General features: G+C 50.2%; 1 protein-coding gene across 6 annotated transcripts in view; it reads right to left on the minus strand.

Moving 5' to 3' along the window:
- ARHGEF10 (Rho guanine nucleotide exchange factor 10) overlaps positions 1-4,569 on the minus strand; it is an 89,661-nt gene extending 85,092 nt beyond the window's left edge. For 4 of the 6 annotated variants that reach the window (XM_032618147.1, XM_032618150.1, XM_032618152.1 and 1 more), the window contains exon 1: positions 4,495-4,567. The gene's annotated coding sequence lies outside the window, so the exon portion shown is untranslated. Of the gene's footprint in view, positions 1-4,494 lie in introns of all 6 variants that reach the window. The other 2 variants (XM_032618149.1, XM_032618145.1) reach the window with 1 other exon arrangement.
- Positions 4,570-19,009: the final 14,440 nt, after the last annotated feature.

A 19,009-nucleotide genomic window follows, 5' to 3' on the forward strand; every position in this document is an offset into this window, starting at 1 on the left:
CACCCAGTAGGTGCTCACTAAATATCCATCAAATTAATAAATCCCTTCCAGATTTGCTGCATCATGTGACCATCTGCACCTCTTCCCATCTGTAAAAAGGTTGTTCTTTTTTAAAAAAGTTTAAGTACAAGAACTTGATTTTTAAAACGCATGAAAACAAAATGACATTGAATGTATTTCATCAGGGGAGAGACGGAGGCCTAAGGCGATGGCCTAACATCAGATTCCCTGCTGGAAGCTCCGGACAGACGGCAGGCGCGCCCAGGGAACGGGGCCACGGAGCACACCCAGGCGCCGGCAGGGAATGAGCCGTGGGCACAGCACCCTGGTGTGAACCCTCCTCACCTTCCCCGGGGTCCTCACCCTCCTCCCACGAAGGTGGAGAAGGCGGCGGCTCTTCCGGGGCGAGCAGGAGGTGAGGCAGGGTCCCGATGCCCTCCTGTCGGCCCAGACTGGCTGCAGCGGCCGCACACCCTGCAAACAATCTCTCGCCCCTGCAACTACCTGGGATTCGTTTCCCAAATACTTCTGTCGTCTGGCAAATGCTGCACCTTTCATTCCTTCCTCTTAAATCACCAGGAGCAGCAGGTGTCTAAACGCTCTTGCAGAACAGAGGCCGGCAGCAGGCCCAGTGGGCTCCCTCTAGACCCCAGCTCTGGGCCTGAGACGGGACTCTGTCCTCCGCAGACCCTGGACCCCAACAGCCTGAGTCTGATTTTAGTTCCAACTGAAAAGCGATCTAGGGCACGCCAGCCGGGACAAGAACTCTGAGACAGAGGCCCACGTCCGGCACTGCTCTGGGAGAAGGGCCCCGCTGGCTGAGTCCCTGGCCACGCAGGTGACGTCCAACCCAAGCTTCTCTGATGGACGTGAATCGGTGCTGCCCACGTGGCCGCTTCCCAGCGACCTGCGGAGTCAAGTGCTTGAGAACAAAGCATCAGTCAACGTCTTATCACTTTTGCAGCAAGAGGGCCGCCGGCCGGGGCCAGGGGCCAAGTCCACGTCCTTGGGAGAGAGCGGGCGGCCAGCCCCGCGACGAGCCCCAGCCCGGAGCAGGCACCGCCACCCGGCCAGGCTCAGACCTGCCCACACGGGGAGGCAAGAAACATGCCGGATTCCTGCCCTCAGAGCTCAGCACTCCTTACCCAGAAGCAGGCTCTGGCTCCCAAAATGGGATCACGGTTAAATCTGGAACTCCTGGGTAGTATCTACAGTGGCCTACACCGCCTCCCATCCCCACCACTAGGCAGATGCCTACACTTTCGAGCAGCCCTCGCAAGCCGCTGCTGAAGCAAGGCAGAGCCTGGCCCGAAGGCAGAGCAGCCAAGCGACTCCCCTACATCCTTCCGGGGGTCTAAGGCCTTCCAACCCCAGTGGAGATGGGCGCTGAGCATGGCCTCAGCATAGACGCTACCCCTTCTGCTCGATGTTCTCCGTCCCGTCAAGTCAGAAACCAGCTAAAGTCACCCCCACCCCCCATCTTCCCTTCAGGGAAATAAGGCGAATAACAGAATAAAACACTAGGTGTGCACAGAACACGTTTATCAAAATAAGACTCCTCAGGTTTTCCAGTACTGTCAGCTCCCATTCTCCACACCACTGAGAAATGACTCAAGTTCAAAGTTCGTATCTGTTTGACTTCGGAGTCTGAATGTCCACAGTGCTTTCTTAAAAAAAAAAAAAAATGATGTCCACACATGAGGCTCGGGTTCCCCACAGCCTGCTGGCCTCCAGCCCAAGAAAAAGAGCGAAACCTCAGCCCAGGAAGCAAAGCCCTGCCCTCAGGACCCTGACACACCTCGCGTGTGAAAGGTCCTCTGCTACGTGTAGCTATCAGTGTACAGAGTATTCGGGCATCCTCACCTATTCCTTTTGTTTTCTTCCTAAATGCCCAGGTCAGGGTCACAGGGGACTCACTGAGCCAAGCCCTTGGAGTCTCAGACAGGCCACCAGGTCACCAGCACTCCCAGTGGAAGGCTAGCTCAGCCATCTGTGTGGGAGCGCAAAGCATCACCCTCACCCACCCATGACCTTTCTTCACAGCTCCCTTTCCCAAGGGCACTGCAAGGCTGGAGAAGCTTTTGGCGCTGCATTTTACTTCAAAAAGTAATTTCTAGTATCAGAACGTAGCTCATGGAAGAAAAACACTTTAAACCTAAAAAAAAAAATAAAAACTTAAAAAAAATCTTTTGAACACTCTTTAATGAAACCATAAAACATCAACAACCCAGAGAAAGCACCTTCTACTAGCAGGTACGCATTACTTTCATGATATAAAGAAGAACAGGAAATGAAAGAATAACACCAGTGCCATGACTGCTCATTTTTATAATCAAAGTTTTGAAACTGTGCATGCAAAAACAAAGCAGCAGCAAAAACAAACTTTGATGTCTGGATCTTTGAAGAGCTTGAGTTGGGAAGGAGAGACAACGGGGGGGGGGGTATGGTGGGTAGGGGCTGGTGGCAGATAAGAGGGTCCTTTGCCAGCTCTCCTGTGCCTCACTGCTCACAGCCATCACCCCAGAGCTGGCCCTGCCCCCCACCCGCAGACCCGCACACCCCTCTGTACCGCAAAGCTCCCAGAACTTCCCACCTCATTTTCTCAAATTACACTTCCAGAAGGCTTAACCGAGAGAGCAGTAATCCTACCCCATAAATGTTTAACATCTATGTTCCCCTTCTATCTTGTTTCACTCCACGTATGTTTCTACCTGTGCAAACTATGAATAATGTATGAAGTATACATGAATATGCTCTGAATATCCCAAGATGTGAATTTTTCGTTGCAGCTTTTCTATTATGCCTTGTGCAATAAGAACATTGTAGTTTTCAACAGGGGTCTGTATTATTGATATTCCAGAGTAATACAGCCAAACTCACAGCATTTTTATTTTGCTCTAACTTATGCAGAACGTCCTTATTTTAAAACACATTTCCACACACTTGCGGTCCAGCAATTTCCAAAGTGAGTAAACAAATTCTGTGGGGACCTGACTCCCCAGGGTGGGGTGAGCAGTTCCAGAACTCAGCCCAGGGTCCAAATGCCACCAGAACCCCTCGATCTCCAAGAATTCCCAAAGAGTCAAGAAGTTCTTCTAACCCCACCAGAAAAACTGCTGAGAAAACACGGCACGTCAAAATATCAAGATGACAAATTTGGTAAAACGAGAAAGTCAAGTTCGATTTTTAAAAGATAAAAAGCTATATTGAATAACTTTGGGTTTTACCTCATCCCTAAATGTCTACAACTGCTTTGCTAGAATCTGGCCTGTATGGAGAGACTAATCTATTATGAAATACCGCTTTCTATGAGTGACTTTTCTTATGGACATGAAATCAGGAAACCATGAAGAGTCACTGAGTCACCTAACTGCACATGTGGCCGCTAAATCATATCCCAGGGCCAATCAAGTAAACACTGTGCAAGCTTAAGGGGTAAATTATATTTTTAAATTACACAGAGTATATCTCATCTTTCCATTATAATAAAAGTTATTTCCTAGAAAACAGATGTCCAAAATATATTTTTTAAGCAATAAATGAACAGTGAAAACGTTATCCCTCCCAATGTTCTACCTGAAGGGATATTAAGTAACTCTTGCACAAAATCCAGAACACTGATGACTACTTTATTTTTTTCTTTGTGGCTCAACCAAAGAAGAGCTAAAAATCCATTGCATTTTGAGTTAATGAGAATTTTTATCTCTAGTAATTAAAAAGAATATCACATTGCACCAAGTACGTCTGCTGCTTTCTCAGAATGATCACGTCCTTTTAAAAGCTGAAACATTTCATTTACTCAGATTTTTACGTTCAAACCGAGGGTCTCCCAGAGGGGAGGTGTGGCCAGGTGGGGATGAGCAAGGTACCTGCCGACCACTGGCAGCACACCCGCTTCAGTCTCCCCAGGAATGGTAGATGGGGGGAGGGGGAGGAAACACGTACGGGTTTTTTAAGTACAATAGTAATTATTTTCACCCTAAAGTGGGCCAAGGACTTTTTCCTCTTTCGGAAAATATACATGACTACTCCCCACCTAAACACCCCAACTCGCCACTCCTCCTGCAACGTCACTGGGGCCCCGGCCTGGGGTCCCTCCTGCACCCTCCTGACAGCCTGCGGGGTCTCGACCCGGCTCCCGTTACCGCCGGGATTCGCGGTAGATGGGGGCTGTCCCGGGCCTCAGCTCCGCCACCTGCACGGTCCGTGCCCGAGGGCAAGGTGCACCCCGAGTGGCCCTCGCACAGTCACCCAAAACCTGGGGCGGGCGGGCAGCCCGGACTTCAAGGAGCGGTGGTATCTGGCCAATTCGGGGGAGTTAGGCAGAAGTGCAACTTTCAAAGGAAAAAAAGGAAACTCCGAATCCCCGCGATAGGTGGGCTCGCTGGAGGCGCCGTTCAAGGACCCCCGCCCGCCTCCCACCCACTCTCACCCCGCAGGACCCCCACCCGCCATCCGCCATCCGACCCCCGCCCATCCCCGGCCCGCACTCACCCTGCAGCCAGGACAGAACCCCGACCCTCCGTCCCTCCGAGGACACCTCTCCCCTCCTCTTGTCCGCGGCCCCGGGATGCGCCCTGGCCCCGCCCCGCCCCGCCCACAGGGAGGCAGGCCCACCCGCACGCCGTGATTGGCTGGATTGGGTGGTGCCGGGCGCCCACTGGCTGCCGCGCCTGCCCGTTCCTCTGCGGCGCCCCGCCCCCGCGCCCGCGCATTCTTGCGGAGCCACGTGGCCACCCGCACCCCCTCCTTCGGCTCAAAGCCCAGCCAGGCTGCGCCCACGTCGGCTGGGGGCGCCAGGCGGGACCCTTAGGCCCGTGTCTTTTCCCCACGGAGCCCTCGGGCTGCTCACTCGTGGGCAGGGGGTCGCCCGGCAGGGCACCTCCGGACCCCCAGACCCCCATCTCTTCCCCGGGGAGCCCTCGGGCTGCGCGCGCGTGGGCAGAGTCCGCTGGGCAAATCACACCCCTACATCTCCCCACCCCCCTCGCTGTCCCCAGAGCACCCACCCTCCCTTCGCTCGCTGGCCGTGCCAGCAGGGGCGTTCCTGGCTCCTCAGAAGGTCAGCTGCCCCGAGGCCCGCCAAGTGTTTGGAGTTTGGAAATGCAATGATTTCACACATTGCCGAGACAATTTTTAAAGCTTGCCTTTTACTGGAAAGCGCTCATTTTCATCTTTACCTTGACGGTGAACATGGGTTCTAGAATTCCGTATCTTGTAAGAGCCAAAAAGCAATGCTGTAAGAGGGAGAGCTTGACCCTGCGTTTTCACCCTTGGAATGGACAGTGCTTATTGGGCCTAAAAAGCATCCTTATACTACGAGCCCATTTGAGGTTAAAAATCCACGCAGGGCTTCCCTGGTGGCGCAGTGGTTGGGAATCTGCCTGCCGATGCAGGGGACGCGGGTTCGTGCCCCTGTCCGGGAGGGTTCCGCATGCTGCGGAGCGGCTGGGCCCGTGGGCCATGGCCACTGGGCCTGTGCGTCCGGGGCCTGTGCTCCGCGGTGGGAGGGGCCGCAGCAGTGAGAGGTCCCCGTACCGCAAAAAAAAAAAAAAAAAAAAAAAATCCACGCATATGCTTGGTTCCTCACAGAAGTGCCTAAGATAAACAAGAATTTCCTTCTGTGCTGTTGGAATTGTTTGCCAGGAGCATTTCTTTGTTTTATAATTTAAAAAAGGAAGCATATTATTGCTCTAATTTCTGCTATAGGACAAAACTCGAGACAAAGCATCTTTAACAAGAATACAAACCAAAATGACAGCTGAAGAATGTTGCCTGTTACCTGGTCAACAAGGTAAACAGGTGAGCCATGCCCTAAGCTCCTCTCCCATCTCCTGTCCAAATCTCTCAATCAAATCTCTCTCTAGAAGTAATTTAAAGTCAGAACGTCAGAACTGCCAGACACCTTAAAGATCTAAGGTACCATTCACTAGGTTTATAGAAGGAAGACCATGTAGCTAAATGTCAGAAAGTTAATTTGAACATTGAGTGCCTTTAAAGCCCCCATGCTCTGTAAAATTTCTTTCCCTGGAAATTGTGACTCATATAAATCATAGCTACCATATAAAGACTACAATGGTTGGGAAAAAATAAGAGTAGGTAAGGGAATATTTTAGCAATGTTTATTATTAGCATTCTCTAACTTTATGGAAAAAGACTGAGCTGTTTTTAAATACTATTTCAGACCTATCTTAGAGCACCCTGGGAAGATACTAGAGCCTGAATCAATTGAAAAAGATACTTCCTCTCAGTGTCTTTAGTATCAGAAACATTATTTGGGGTCTCTTTTCCTAGGGCTCTTTGAGTACCTTATTCAAAGTTCTCCTACCCAATTTTCTTAGTAGCCATGGTGGACAGAGGTAGAAAGACCAAGTGAATTAGTTCTGTTCACCACAAAACAGGAAAATCCTGTTATGTGTTGTGTTTCTGATCTAGTGGAGCAGAGATAAGAGGGAATTATACTGTATATGGATGAAACAAGGGATTGGGAGTCGATTTGGGGATCCTATTTTGGTTTCTAACACTAACAAAATCCTGTGTGACTTACACAGGTCTCTGAGCTTCCATCTCACCATCTAGAAAATGTGACTAATAATATCTACATCATAGATAAGATGTTTAAAAGGGAGAACTATATAAAGAACGCAGTATGATATCTGGGAAGAGTAGATGCTCACTAAGCCATAATATAATTTGGGTCTAACTTTTTTTTTTTCAGGAGCAAGAAAACATATTGAATCACTATTTCTAATAGATGACTCACAAGTTCATTTTAAGAAACTTAAGGAAGTTCAGGAGGCTGCTATTGTCATCATTTTTCACTCAGAAATCATGCTCTTTTGGACCATGGGGACAATACAGTAGCAGCGTCATAGCTAGAAGCACGGAGTGCAGCTTCCCCATTTCCACAATGGCTGTGTTGACCCCCTAAGCTCAGGGCCACCAGGCAGGGCAATGCTGAAGTGGGTGCGGCATGGTGCTGGGGCAGAAAGAACTCTGATTGAAGCCTCCAGTCCTGTCTAGTTTATTCTAGTGTTCTTCAGATATATCACCATTTCCTGTAAGCCCTGATGTGGAAGAGAATCAGAATTTCCACTGTAATTTCCTCTTTGACCAGTGGGATATTATATACATATATGGAGAGAGGGAGAGGGAGAGGGGGAGAGAGAGAGAGAGAGAGACTGAATATGAGGAAGTGGCTCACACAAGTATGGAGGCTGACAAGCCCCAGGATGTGCCATCTGACTCAGGAAAGCCGGTGAACCAAGGGAGCCGATGGTGTGAATCCCAGTCAGAGGACAGGAGATGACCTGAGATGACCCAGCTCATCAATGAGGCAGAAAAATGGGGAATTCCTCCTTCCTCCGTCTTTTGTTTTTTTCAAGCCTTCAGTTGATTGGACGATCCCCACGCACATGGGGTGGGGGCCATTTACTGAGTCCACGGGCTCAAACGCCAATCTTCTCTGGGAGCACGTGGAAAAAATGTTCATTCAGGGTAACCCGTGGCCGTCAGTTGCCCCATAATATTAACCATCACAACTACACATTGTTGATGGGAGGGTAAAATGGTACAATCATTTGTTTTGCAGCTTCTCGTAGGACAAACACAGCAACAGCCCTCTGAGGTATTCCTTCAAGGTACAGGAAAACATAAGCCCGTAAAAAGACCATTAAAAGAATTTTTTTATTCGTTAACAGTTCAAACTGTTCAAAACAGTGCACATAGTTCAAAACTGGGAAAAGTCAAATTGCATCAAAGGGTGGCTGTAGCCACGAAGTGTGGTCTGGTCCCACAGGAGAGCGCTGCGTGTAACAGTATCAGAAAGGACAGTAACAGAAAGGAATAAACTGCGCTCAGTGGCTGAGATGAACCTCAAACACACTGCGTTGCGTGAAAAGAGGACAGACCTGGAGCACACCCTCTGCCCAGAGCTGCGTGTCCGTCTCTACGGAAACGACCGCCGTGGTGGGTGTGTGGGTGCCTTCGCTCAGCCCCAAACCAGCCGGCTGGGCCGGAGGCGGCTGGAGAGTGGGAGGGGCTCCCAGCCCCTGTGCCCTGATCCGGGCCGCTCCCTCCCTCGCTCTCGCTCGCCCTTCCGCGGCCTGCCTGCAGCATCTCCGCCCCGCCCCGCCCCGCCCCTACCCGCATCCCCTCCGAGGGCCGGCAACCCAACAAGACACGAGGGGGCGAGGGAGGGAAAGGAAAGCCAAGAAGCGGCGACGAGGCGGAGGAACCCGGCAAGATCAGTGAGGCGGGTCCCACGGCTGCTGTTTCTGGCGTCACGGGAATCTGGAGGGCGAGAAGGAAGCATTGTTCCAGGCGGAGACAGGGCTGTTCTGTTCCCAGAGCCCTTGCCGTGAGGCCCGAGCTGTTTTCTCACTTTGCTGCGTGTCCAGCGGGGGAGGCGAAGGGCCCCGAGAAGGGCAGGCAGCGCCCACCAGCCGCAGACGTGGGTCGAGAGCCGGGTGCAAGGCCTCCATCCCAGGGCTTCAGGTTCACATGCAGGCTCCCCTGAGGCCAGCAGGTGACACCTGGACTTGTGTGGGCTGGAGCGCTGTGTCTCTTCCCTCCCTCCATCCCGCCCTCCCCTCCTCTCCTCTGGCAGGACGGTTCAAAGTTTGGGGAGCTGGAGCTGGAAAGGAATGTCCAAGAAGGGACAGAGAAGGAAGACGGGTGTTCTAGAAGCTTCTTTCCTGCTCGGAGAGCCCTGGTCCTGCCCAGAATAAGCTCTGATTCTCAGCAGGCTGAGCACAGGGGTCGTCGGTGCCGAGGAGACACGCAGTCAGGAAGGTGCCATGATTCGAAGAACCCAAAGGAACGCTCCGCACCCCACTCCTGTGTGTAGGTACATCTGTTTTTCTGACCTGGTGGCCTGAGCTTCTCCGCCGGTGAGAAGTAGGGCATCTGCAGCCCCTGCTGTCCTGTAAGAGGCCAGCACACCTCAGGGCTGGGCAGTCAGCCACCTTGACCTTATTATCATCCAGGACTGCTAGGAAGAGCAAGGGGCGGGGGAGGACCGTGTCTGGGCTCTGGGAATTCTGGTGCCGAGTGGTCTGAGCAGCGGAGGAGAGGGAGGAGGCTGCAGTGGACAGAGGGGCTCAGACCGACCCCACCCGCAGTGCCTGCTTCTAGTTCTCCCCCCTGTTTCTGGAGCTGCGTCACCCAGGACGATCCTCGAGGATGTTTCCTAAGCTCGGGTTCATTCCCATCCCCACAGGGGTGATCCCAGCCTTGACCATCCCACGGGGCTGACCCCCTGACCACCGCCTCCCTCTCAGCAGGACGCTGACTCCCATTGTATCTAGAACTGCTGAGGCAGAGGGTGACCTCCTTCTCCCCACTCCCATCCATACCAGAAGGACGTGAACGCCTTTCTCGGGGACGAGTCGCCCTGCTCCTGCCCAAGGCCACCGCGGTTACTTTGTAGTCCAGGTTCAGACCTCTGCTCTGTCTCTGCTTCCATCCACCCCACAGATCCCCACCCCAACTTCCAGACCTTCATCACGGTGCCTGCAGGCAGGCCCCACCTCTGTTTCTGGGACCCTTCACGTGAACTCTGAACGAGGGTGTGTGTCTGCAGAACCCGACCTGAGATGCTCACCGCTTCAATTCCCAGCTCCCCTGCCCGCTGCGCCCCGTCCCACCTGGCTGTTGTGACACAGCTGTGACCTAGTGGACAGATGTGTGTCTGCCCCCAGTGCCCGTGCCCAGAGCTCCGCAATCCCCTGGGGCTTCCTGGGTGATGGGAGCATGTTTGTTCTAGTGAGGCAGCTCCCGGATGGCGGATGGCTCAGAAATACTGAGCCAGGATGAGAGGCTTGGAACTTCCAGCCCCACCCCCATCCTCGGGGAGGGGAGAGGGCTGGAGATTGAGTTAACAATGGATCGTGCCTACATGATGAAGCCTCCAAACAAATTCACAAACTATGGGGTTTGGAGAGCTTCCAGGTGGGTGGACACATCCCCAACTCCCAGGGACGGAAGCTCCTGCCCCCAGGACCCTCCCAGACCTCGCCCTCTGTGCCCCTTCACCTGGCTGTTCGTCTGTATCCTTTACTCTTATCCTTCAGTAGGTAATTAAACCAGTAAACGTAAGCAGTGTTTGCCTGAGTTCTGTGAGCAAATTACTGAACCCAAGAAAGGGCTTGTGGGGACCCAAGTCAGAAGTGTGAGAGACCTGGGCTGGTGTGTGGAGCTGGGCATCGTGGCACCAAGCCCTCAACTGCAGGACGTGATGCTAACTCCGTGTGGATGGTAGCACACCCAGCTGGCGTCTGAGGATTGGTTGGCATGCGGAAAAACCCACACGCTTGCTGTCAGAAGTGTTGTGAGTAGAAGTTCTTTCTCTTGCCATCACTCTGCTGAAACATCTGGCTGAGGACCCGGTTGGTCCCCGGCTGCTGCCCCTAGGCAGCGAGCGGGCAGCTCTGTCTCTGTGCCAAGCTCTGCACCCTGAGGCCTGGCTGCTCAAAGCTGCCTTCTCCCTTAGCTGACAAGGTGCCTTCCTGGTTAAGGTGTTTTCAGACCTGCCCATTTCTCCTCCTACACTCTCTCCCGCCCTACAGTCAGCTTTCAGGATCAGAGTCTGGTCTGTGTCATGTGTCTCTGTTTTCCCTTTTTAAGTTTCATCCTCCTGATGGCCAGTCTCTGCACAGCAGCCAGAGATGCACAAAGCAGATCGGATGCAGTCACGCCAAATCTCAGGGACCTAGGATGGTTCCCTCCCGACCTCCGGCAGAATCAAGTCCCAACCTCTACTTTACAGAAATGGGCAGCTTGGAGTGTATAATTGCAGCTGACTCTTGAACGGGTTTGAACGGGTTTGAACTACAAGGGTCTGCTTATATGCGAATTTTTTTTTCAATAAGCGTAGTACCTGTATTGTCATTTTACAGATTTTTAGATTGACTAAGTTTGGGGAAAGTTTGTGTTTGATTAGAGATCACAATATGTGGAATCAAAAGAACGAGGGGTGGAGTCCTGATCCCATCCATACTGTTTCAGCTTCCTGCCCTTGGCCGAGTCATGGACCATTTCCTTTGTTTTTGAGGCAGAGATAGCAGTACCCATGTTTTCGATGGCTTGGGGGTCAGTGCTCCCACCTCCCCATTGTTCAAGGGTCAGCTGCATTGGTTTCTGCCTTTCCCACTAGACCGTGTTAGCAGATCACACTACAGTTTAATTCTTGTAGTTATTCAAAAGATTAACTAATGAGGCAGCTCCTGGAATGATAAAGTGGAGAATTCTGACAACACCAAGTGTTGGCAAGGCTGTGGGACGACTGGAATTCTTGTATGTGGGTGATGGGGGCACAGATAGGACATTGTATTGGGAACACCACCTGCAGTCTCATAAATTAAGTGTATAAGTGCCATCTGACCCAGCAATTCCACTAGGTATTTATCCCAACTACATTAAAAGACTTGTACAAGGAGTGTTCTTGGCAGCTTTATTCAAAACAGCCCCTATGGAGACAACCCATCAATAAATAGGTGACTAGATAAATCTTGTTACATCCATACAACGGAATGCTACTCGGTAATCAAAAAGAACAATATTGATAAATCTGCAAAGGTTAACTGAGTGAAAGAAGTCAGACACATAGGACTGTCTATTCCCATGTACATGAAGTTCTGGAACAGGCAAAATAATCTACAGTGAAGTCTAGGGCAAGAGGGGGGATGGCTTGGGAGGAGGCCCCCCAGGGCACTTGGGGTGATGGAGATGTTGGCTGGCGTGCCGGTGACATAGGTGTATGCGTTTTTCTAAACTCATCTCACTGTATATTTAAAATGGGTCCATTGACTTTATAGTATGTAAATTGTACCTCAAGGGAGTTCTTTTTTTTTTTTAATATATTTTATTTGTTTATTTATTTTTGGCTGCGTTGGGTCTTCGTTGCTGTGCACGGGCGGGCTTTCTCTAGTTGCAGCGAGCAGGGGCTACTCTTTGTTGCGGTGTGCAGGCTTCTCATTGTGGTGGCTTTGCTTGTTGCGGAGCACGGGCACACGGGCTTCAGTAATTGTGGCTCGTGGGCTCAGTAGCTGTGGCTTGCAAGCTCAGTAGCTGTGGCTCACGACCTCAGTAGTTGTGACTCGAGGGCTGTAGAACGCAGGCTCAGTAGTGGTGCATGGGCTTAGTTGCTCCGTGGCATGTGGGATCTTCCTGGACCAGGGCTCGAACCCTTGTCCCCTTCACTGGCAGGCGGATTCTCAACCAGTGCATCACCAGGGAAGCCCTGAGTTCATTTTTTTTAAGTGAGTCAGATATCAAGGTAAAGAAGAGGCAGAATTTGAAGTGAGTTTTTTCTTTTTTTTTAAAGAGACTATTCTTTTTAAGATTTTTTTTTATGTGGACCATTTTTAAAGTCTTTATTGAATTTGTTACAATATTGCTTCTGTTTTATGTTTTGGTTTTTTGGCCGCAAGGCATGTGGGATCTTAGCTCCCTGACCAGGGATCGAACCAGTACCCCTGCATTGGAAGGCGAAGTCTTAACCACTGGACTGCCAGGGAATCCCTGAAGTGAGTTTTAATGTGATAAAGAAACTCTGTGAATGTTAGAGTTCATCATCCCTGCGGCCTCCTTTCAGACTCTCAAGGCTCTCCCTCCTTCCTCTCTAATTAAACTTACTTCTTTGGGGGCAGCAACATTTGATATAAAATTTAAATAATTTCAGGTTCAATTCTATTATTTTTCTCTTTGGTTTACTTACGTGGATAGAAACACTGTGTTCTATGTTATAGTTCCAAATGCACGGTATTGTAGCTTTGTTAGGTTTTGTGCGCTTGCCTGGGTATAAAGCAACAATCAGAGCAATACGGTCACAGATATTAACTTCAACTAATGATCAGGATAAGTTCTGTGTCACAAGCCACCTTCAGCTTAGGGACACTCAGTCTACCAGACACTCCCCCATAAGGTGCCAATTTTACTGGCAAGCACTTGGTAGCAATAGATTCAGTTTTCTTACTACATCCCAAATCAGAGATTTTAATTAGCTTTTATCACTTTTTACCTTTTTTGATTTTCACCTAATTATCCCCAAATTTAAATCTGACTGAATTATTTAACAAGCAGACAACAAAGAAGCTATTCTCAAAAACAAAGAGCCCCACCCTTTCTGGTTCTTGGCCCCTGCTGGGTCAGATCCAGCCAAGATTTGAAAGCATTTGTGGAAAAGCCATGACTCAGTGTATGCTCACAGTATGGTTGTTTTCCTATTTCCCTCCCAAATGAAACTTAGACAAGACCACCATGTTACCGAAGATGAAAAAAATCAACAAACTAATTTGAGGGGGAAAACGATGCCATTTTCTAAAATCTCCTAAGCATTTCCTTTTCTGAAAACAGACATGGGAATCTTAATTGAAAATGATAAGCTAGTTAAACGTTACTCATAAGAAGCACCATCCTGTGGTAATAAAATGTGCATTTGGCTGAAAATAGAAAGATGTATGTCTTCACCTTAGCCACGCTTCAACTAGTTGGATGACTGGATAAAGTGTTTAATTTCTCAGCCCTGTGAGATGGGATGGATGATCTCACACTTCCCCCCAGTAATACAATCGGGAATAGATAGCCTCTTTTTCTGATAAGGGGTTAATACCCAAAATATATATAAAGGACTCATACAACTCAGTAGCCAAAAAAAACCCAAACAGACAATCTAATTAAAAATGGGCAGAGGAACTGAATAGACATTTTTCAAAAGAAGACATACAAATGGACAGCAGGCATATGAAAAGATATTCAACATCACTAATCATCAGGGAAATGCAAATCAAAACCACAATGAGACATCACCTCACACCAGTTAGAATGGCTGTTATCAAAACGACAAGAAATAAGTGTTGGTGAGGGTGTGGAGAAAACGGAAACCTTGTACACTGTTGGTGGGAAAGTAAATTTGTGCAGGCACTATGGAAAATAGTATGGAGATTCCTAAAAAAATTAAAAATAGAACTACCATATGGTCCAGTAATCCCACTTCTGGGTATTTATCCAAAGGAAACAGAACTGCTATCTGGAAAAGATATCTGCACCCTCATGTTCACCACAGCGTTATTTACAATAACGAAGATATAGAAACAACCCAAGTGTCCATCAACATATTACTGGATGAAGAAGGTGTAGTGTGTGTGTGTGTGTATACACACTTATGTATACATATATATATGTGTATACAGAGATTGTATTGACAGTTGCCAGAGATGAGGGTGGGAAATGGGCGAAATGGGTGAAGAGGGTCAAAAGCTACCGACTTCCAGTTATAAGTTCCAGGGATGTAATGTACAGCATGGTGACCAAAGTTAACAATATTGTATATTTGAAAGTTGCTAGGAGACTAGATCTTAAAAGATCACAAGAAAAACATTTTGTAACCATGTAAGGGGATGGATGTTAACTAGAATTACTGTGATGATTATTTCACAATATACACATATATCAAATCATTATGTTGTACACCTGAAACTAATACAATGCTATATGTCAAATATATCTTTTTTAAAAAATTGGAAAAAAACCAATAAAAGTCCAGCCTGAACTTCCTTGTAAATGTAATGAAGCCTTTCATGACACAGGGGAAGAAAAAGAGTGGTGGTGGCTGTGCTCTTATCCCTTTTATCACTATTTATTACTTGTACTACTATTTATTGCTTCTATAACTATTTATTACTTGTATCACTATTTATTGCTTGTAACACTATTTATTGCTTGTATCACTCTTTACTACTTGTATCACTATTAGTTATACTACTATTTATGGCTTGTATCACTATTTATTGCTTGTACCGCTGTTACTTGCACCCAGCTGATGCTGAGGGATTCTGTTTTGCCAGGCACCGCAGTAAAGCAGGGCAGATTCCTGCTGAAACTGGCCCCCAGTCTGCTCCCTTCTCCCTCCATGAAGTCCCAGTTCTAGAAGGTGGTGCAGCCCTTCTCCCTAAACCCACGCTGATAGATTCTACCCCCTGAATGAGGTTCATCACTGCCCTTCTCCTCCTGGTCCACAAAGTGGAAGTACGGGGCTTGGTGAGTGGAGCTCTTGGATTTCAGCTGCCACAAGTCCCTTGTGCAGTCAACAACCATACAGGTCACACCTGTGCCCTCAGAGCTCCCATCTAACTCGGGGCTTAAGACTTGTCTCCGTTGTAGCCCCCGCCACCTAGCGGTTTCTTCTTTCTCTGAACCCCTATAGGTCAGGTTGTTTGCTTATGTGATGCTCTAAAACGCATTTTAAACTTGGGTTGTATGATTTTTAAGGCTTCCGTTCCTGAGGTTCTGATCCTCAGAAGGGCTGGCTGTCAGTTTAAAACATGAGAGTAAGTCGAGATATTTGCTTTCCTACATTAAGTCATTAAACACTCGTCAGAGGTATTGCCCCGGGTTTCAGGAGGAGGAAGTAGGCATGAGACACGCTGTGTCCCCACCCAGACCCTGTTATTAGTCGGGCCAGGTTTCAACCCCGGACACTGACCGTGAACAATTGAACGTCTCCTGGAGGCTCGATTCCTGTGAGCAATCTCATTTTAAAACCTCCTTATAAGTCAAGGATCACAGCCACGTCCCTCGTTTGAGGCTCAAACTGAAACCGTGGGTCAATCCATTGCACCTGCCCTCACTAATCAAGGTCATTTTAAGACTTCATGTCCTCCAAGCTGCAGGGAGCCTAAACAGTAAGCTGTTTGCCCGAGCTGTTTTCCGGCAGCTTGGCCTCGAGCTTAGGCTGAGCCGGTTGAGACTGGATAGGAGCACTGACCACTCAACTGGGCCTGCCGACCTGGTGACCTTGGGGAGGCCTGGCGCCTAGTTACGCCTGCTCAGAAGGTCTATTACGCACCTTATCCTTTTCCCCGCGCCCCCCCCCCCCCCGCACTGCCCACGCCCCCACGCCCCCCCTCGCCTCAGCCCGCCCCCACGTGCCCCACGCCCCTGCACACCCCGCCTCAGCCCGCCCCCCCACGTGCCCCACGTCCGTCCCACACGTCCCCCACGCCCCCCACGCCCCACCCCCCGCCTCAGCCCGCCCCCCACGCCCCACCCCCCGCCTCAGCCCGCCCCCCACGCCCCGCCCCCCGCCTCAGCCCGCCCCCACGTGTCCCACGCAGCTCAGGCCCCACCCCTCCCAGCCGCTTTATTCCTGACCCGGCAAGGCCTGGCCTTTGCTGAGGTGGGCTTGAGGCTTCCTGTCTTCTCCTCGTCTGGCTGTGAGTAAACCTCTCCTTGCTTCAAACCTCAGTTTGCTGTGCGTTGAGCAAAACGAACTTGGTTTGGTAACAGATTTGGAAGCCGGCTGGGAGGGAGTCCAGAGGAACCTTGGCCCAAGGGTCGTGGCCCCACTTGGGTACCGGGAGCCGGTGGCCGAGCCTGAGCCTCGGGTCCCTTGGCTCCAGGGCCGTCCCCCAGTTCCACCCCAGGCACCCCGACCTGTGCTTGTTTCGTTTTGTGCCAGAAAAACGGTTTTGGGGTTTGGATAGGAAGACATCTTCGGGGTGAGTGATGTTAAAGTAACGCACCTGCGTCTCGAACGTTGGATGGTCCTGACCCGATGGGGGCTGGAGGCCCGGCTGGCGGGCGTTTGGGGGACAGTAGGAAAGGTCGCGGCTGCTGAGGTACCGGGGTTGGAGGCTGGGGCTCTGGTTTCTGGTCTCATGTGTTCATGTCTGTGTCTGATTGTTTTGTTTTTAATCGCAGGGACCAGGTTCAGGAGGAAAGGGAACAAAGGAGAATGAAACAGGTTATTCTGCTGGCGGCCGCCTGAACCCAGGGAAGAGCCGGACCAAACGGAGGCCCCCATGAGGGACTTGGCAAAAGGTAGGAGGCCTCAAGGCCCCCCTCCTTGAATGTGGAGCCTGATAGTGGGACCCCCCCCCCAAATGTGGATATTGCAGGCAGGAGGGACGCTGGAAGAGTGCCCCATCCTGAGACTCTTGAAGGTAAGCAGGTGGTGCCTCAGGTGCCCCAGGTAACTGCTGATGCCGGTGACCAAGGATGATCGCTCCGAGTCCATTATTGTTTTCCATGTGGGTGACGTGGCAGTGGGAGTCAGGGGTGGGGCTTATCAACACAGGTGGTGGGGGGAACTTGGTTTTAAATATCTGGCTTTCTAAACTTTGTTTTGAGACTGTTAGTAATAGGGGTGTGAGGAGAACCCTTGAGAAAACCTTTTCTCCGGCTGGGAAAGAGCCATTGATAGCTTTCCGTACATGCCTGGTGGCCTCACTCCCCTTCTGGGATGAGATGGACTGAATTAAACGCCAGGGTTGCCTTTGCACCTGGACGCTGAGTGGACATTAAAGCACCCCCTGAGCAGACCTGCACGCTGCAGGCTCTATCACTCTAACCTCAAAAACAGCCTGCAGTGATTCCGGGAGCGATACCACAGAGGGTGAGTCTGGGGGATGGGCGGATGGGGGGTGCTGGGGAGAGCGGAGATGGCCACACCTGTACGGGCCAGGCTCTGCAGGGGGCCAGACATTCCAAACTTAATGCAGTATCCGATAAAGTAGCCAGCGAAGTGTGGGGTGAACTTCTAACAGCCTCCCTGCGTTATGACCCAACATGCTCTTGCTGGTCACGTGGTGATTGGTCCACAGCTGAATGTGTTATGTGATTGAAGAGCAATTAACAAGTTGTAGGAATTCATCCCTAGCCCCTAACCATACTTTGCTAATGACTTTCTCCACAGACTCTTGTTGGGTTACCATCTTGGATTTGAAGGAGGTCTTTTTTGCACACGCTTGAGTTTTGAATCCCGAGTTGTCTGCTTTCGCTGCTGGACAGTGCTTCCTCAGGGAGTTAAAAATTCTCACAATACTTGGAGAAATCCTGGCGAGACCTGAGGGACCTTGAACTAAACAGGGGAGCCCTGCTCCAGGCTGTGGACAACGCCCTCATTACCACTGAGACAAAGGACTTCTGAGACCAAGATACGGGTTTGACTTCCAACTTCTTGGCTGAAAGAGGCTGTCAGGTGTCCGAGAAAAAAGTAGATTCTCAGCCCTCTGTTAAATATTCTGGGGTTTTGAACTCAAGGACAGAGCTGCTCCCTGCCGGGCGGGAAGCTCTAGCCAGGACTGCAGTTGCCACCAGGAGACAACTGTGGGATTCCTGGGAGCGACTGGGTGCTGCTACACCTGGACCCCCAAGTTTGGACTCATAGCAAAATCCTTTTAATGAAGCTTTTAAAGGCAGTAACACAGAAACCCTAGGCTGAAATCTTGAAGGATAAACATACATGAGACCGGCTTCATCCCTGCAGGACGGGACGTTATGAGAAATGCGATGGGAAACCGCGACCAAGGTCATCCAAACCTTGCCTGGTTCCAGCCCCCGACACTGACTTCTTCCAGCGGCAGGTGAACCCCAACAGATCTTCAGCTGCTTTTCAGAAGCTGCGAGAAAGAAATCAAGGTGAGTGGGTTTGCTACAGTGGTGGCTTTGGTCACATCAGGTGCTTCAGAAGGCAATTTAAATAACTTGTTATAAGAAGGATCTGTTCTCTTGTTAGTCCTTTGTTTCTAATCTCCCAGGCTTGGAAGGATTTCTACTTTGGTTGCGCTGGTAACCTATCAGGCTGATCACCTGACCCCTGTCTTTCCCTGGATCCCTAAAAATCCTAAATGTTAACCCTGGCTGGTATTCTCTGTGCCCCTGAGGGGTATGTCTTTGCAGTTTCAGTTACCAATCTTGGTCCTGTGGCTACCTTGATGGCTGGTGTGTGGGTGGTATTTGTTTATTGGGAACAGTGTTAATGTCAAACCAGAAACAAGAAAATACTCAAATGAGTGCTTGACAGTTTGACTTCTCAAGCCCTTGTTGGATCTATGCCCCTTACGAGCAGGGAGTAGCCAGAGGCATCCTCACTCCTCTCCCTTGAGGTTGAGGAACGATGAGAAGACGGGGGTGCTGAACCTTGAACCGTGGGTTAAACGCACTCCACCTGCCGTCCCTGATGGAGGTTGTGAAGACTGGCGTGGCAGCCTAATCATTAGTAAGTGTT

Source organism: Phocoena sinus, chromosome 21, assembly GCF_008692025.1.
Source record: "Phocoena sinus isolate mPhoSin1 chromosome 21, mPhoSin1.pri, whole genome shotgun sequence".
NCBI classification, from domain to species: Eukaryota; Metazoa; Chordata; class Mammalia; order Artiodactyla; family Phocoenidae; genus Phocoena; species Phocoena sinus.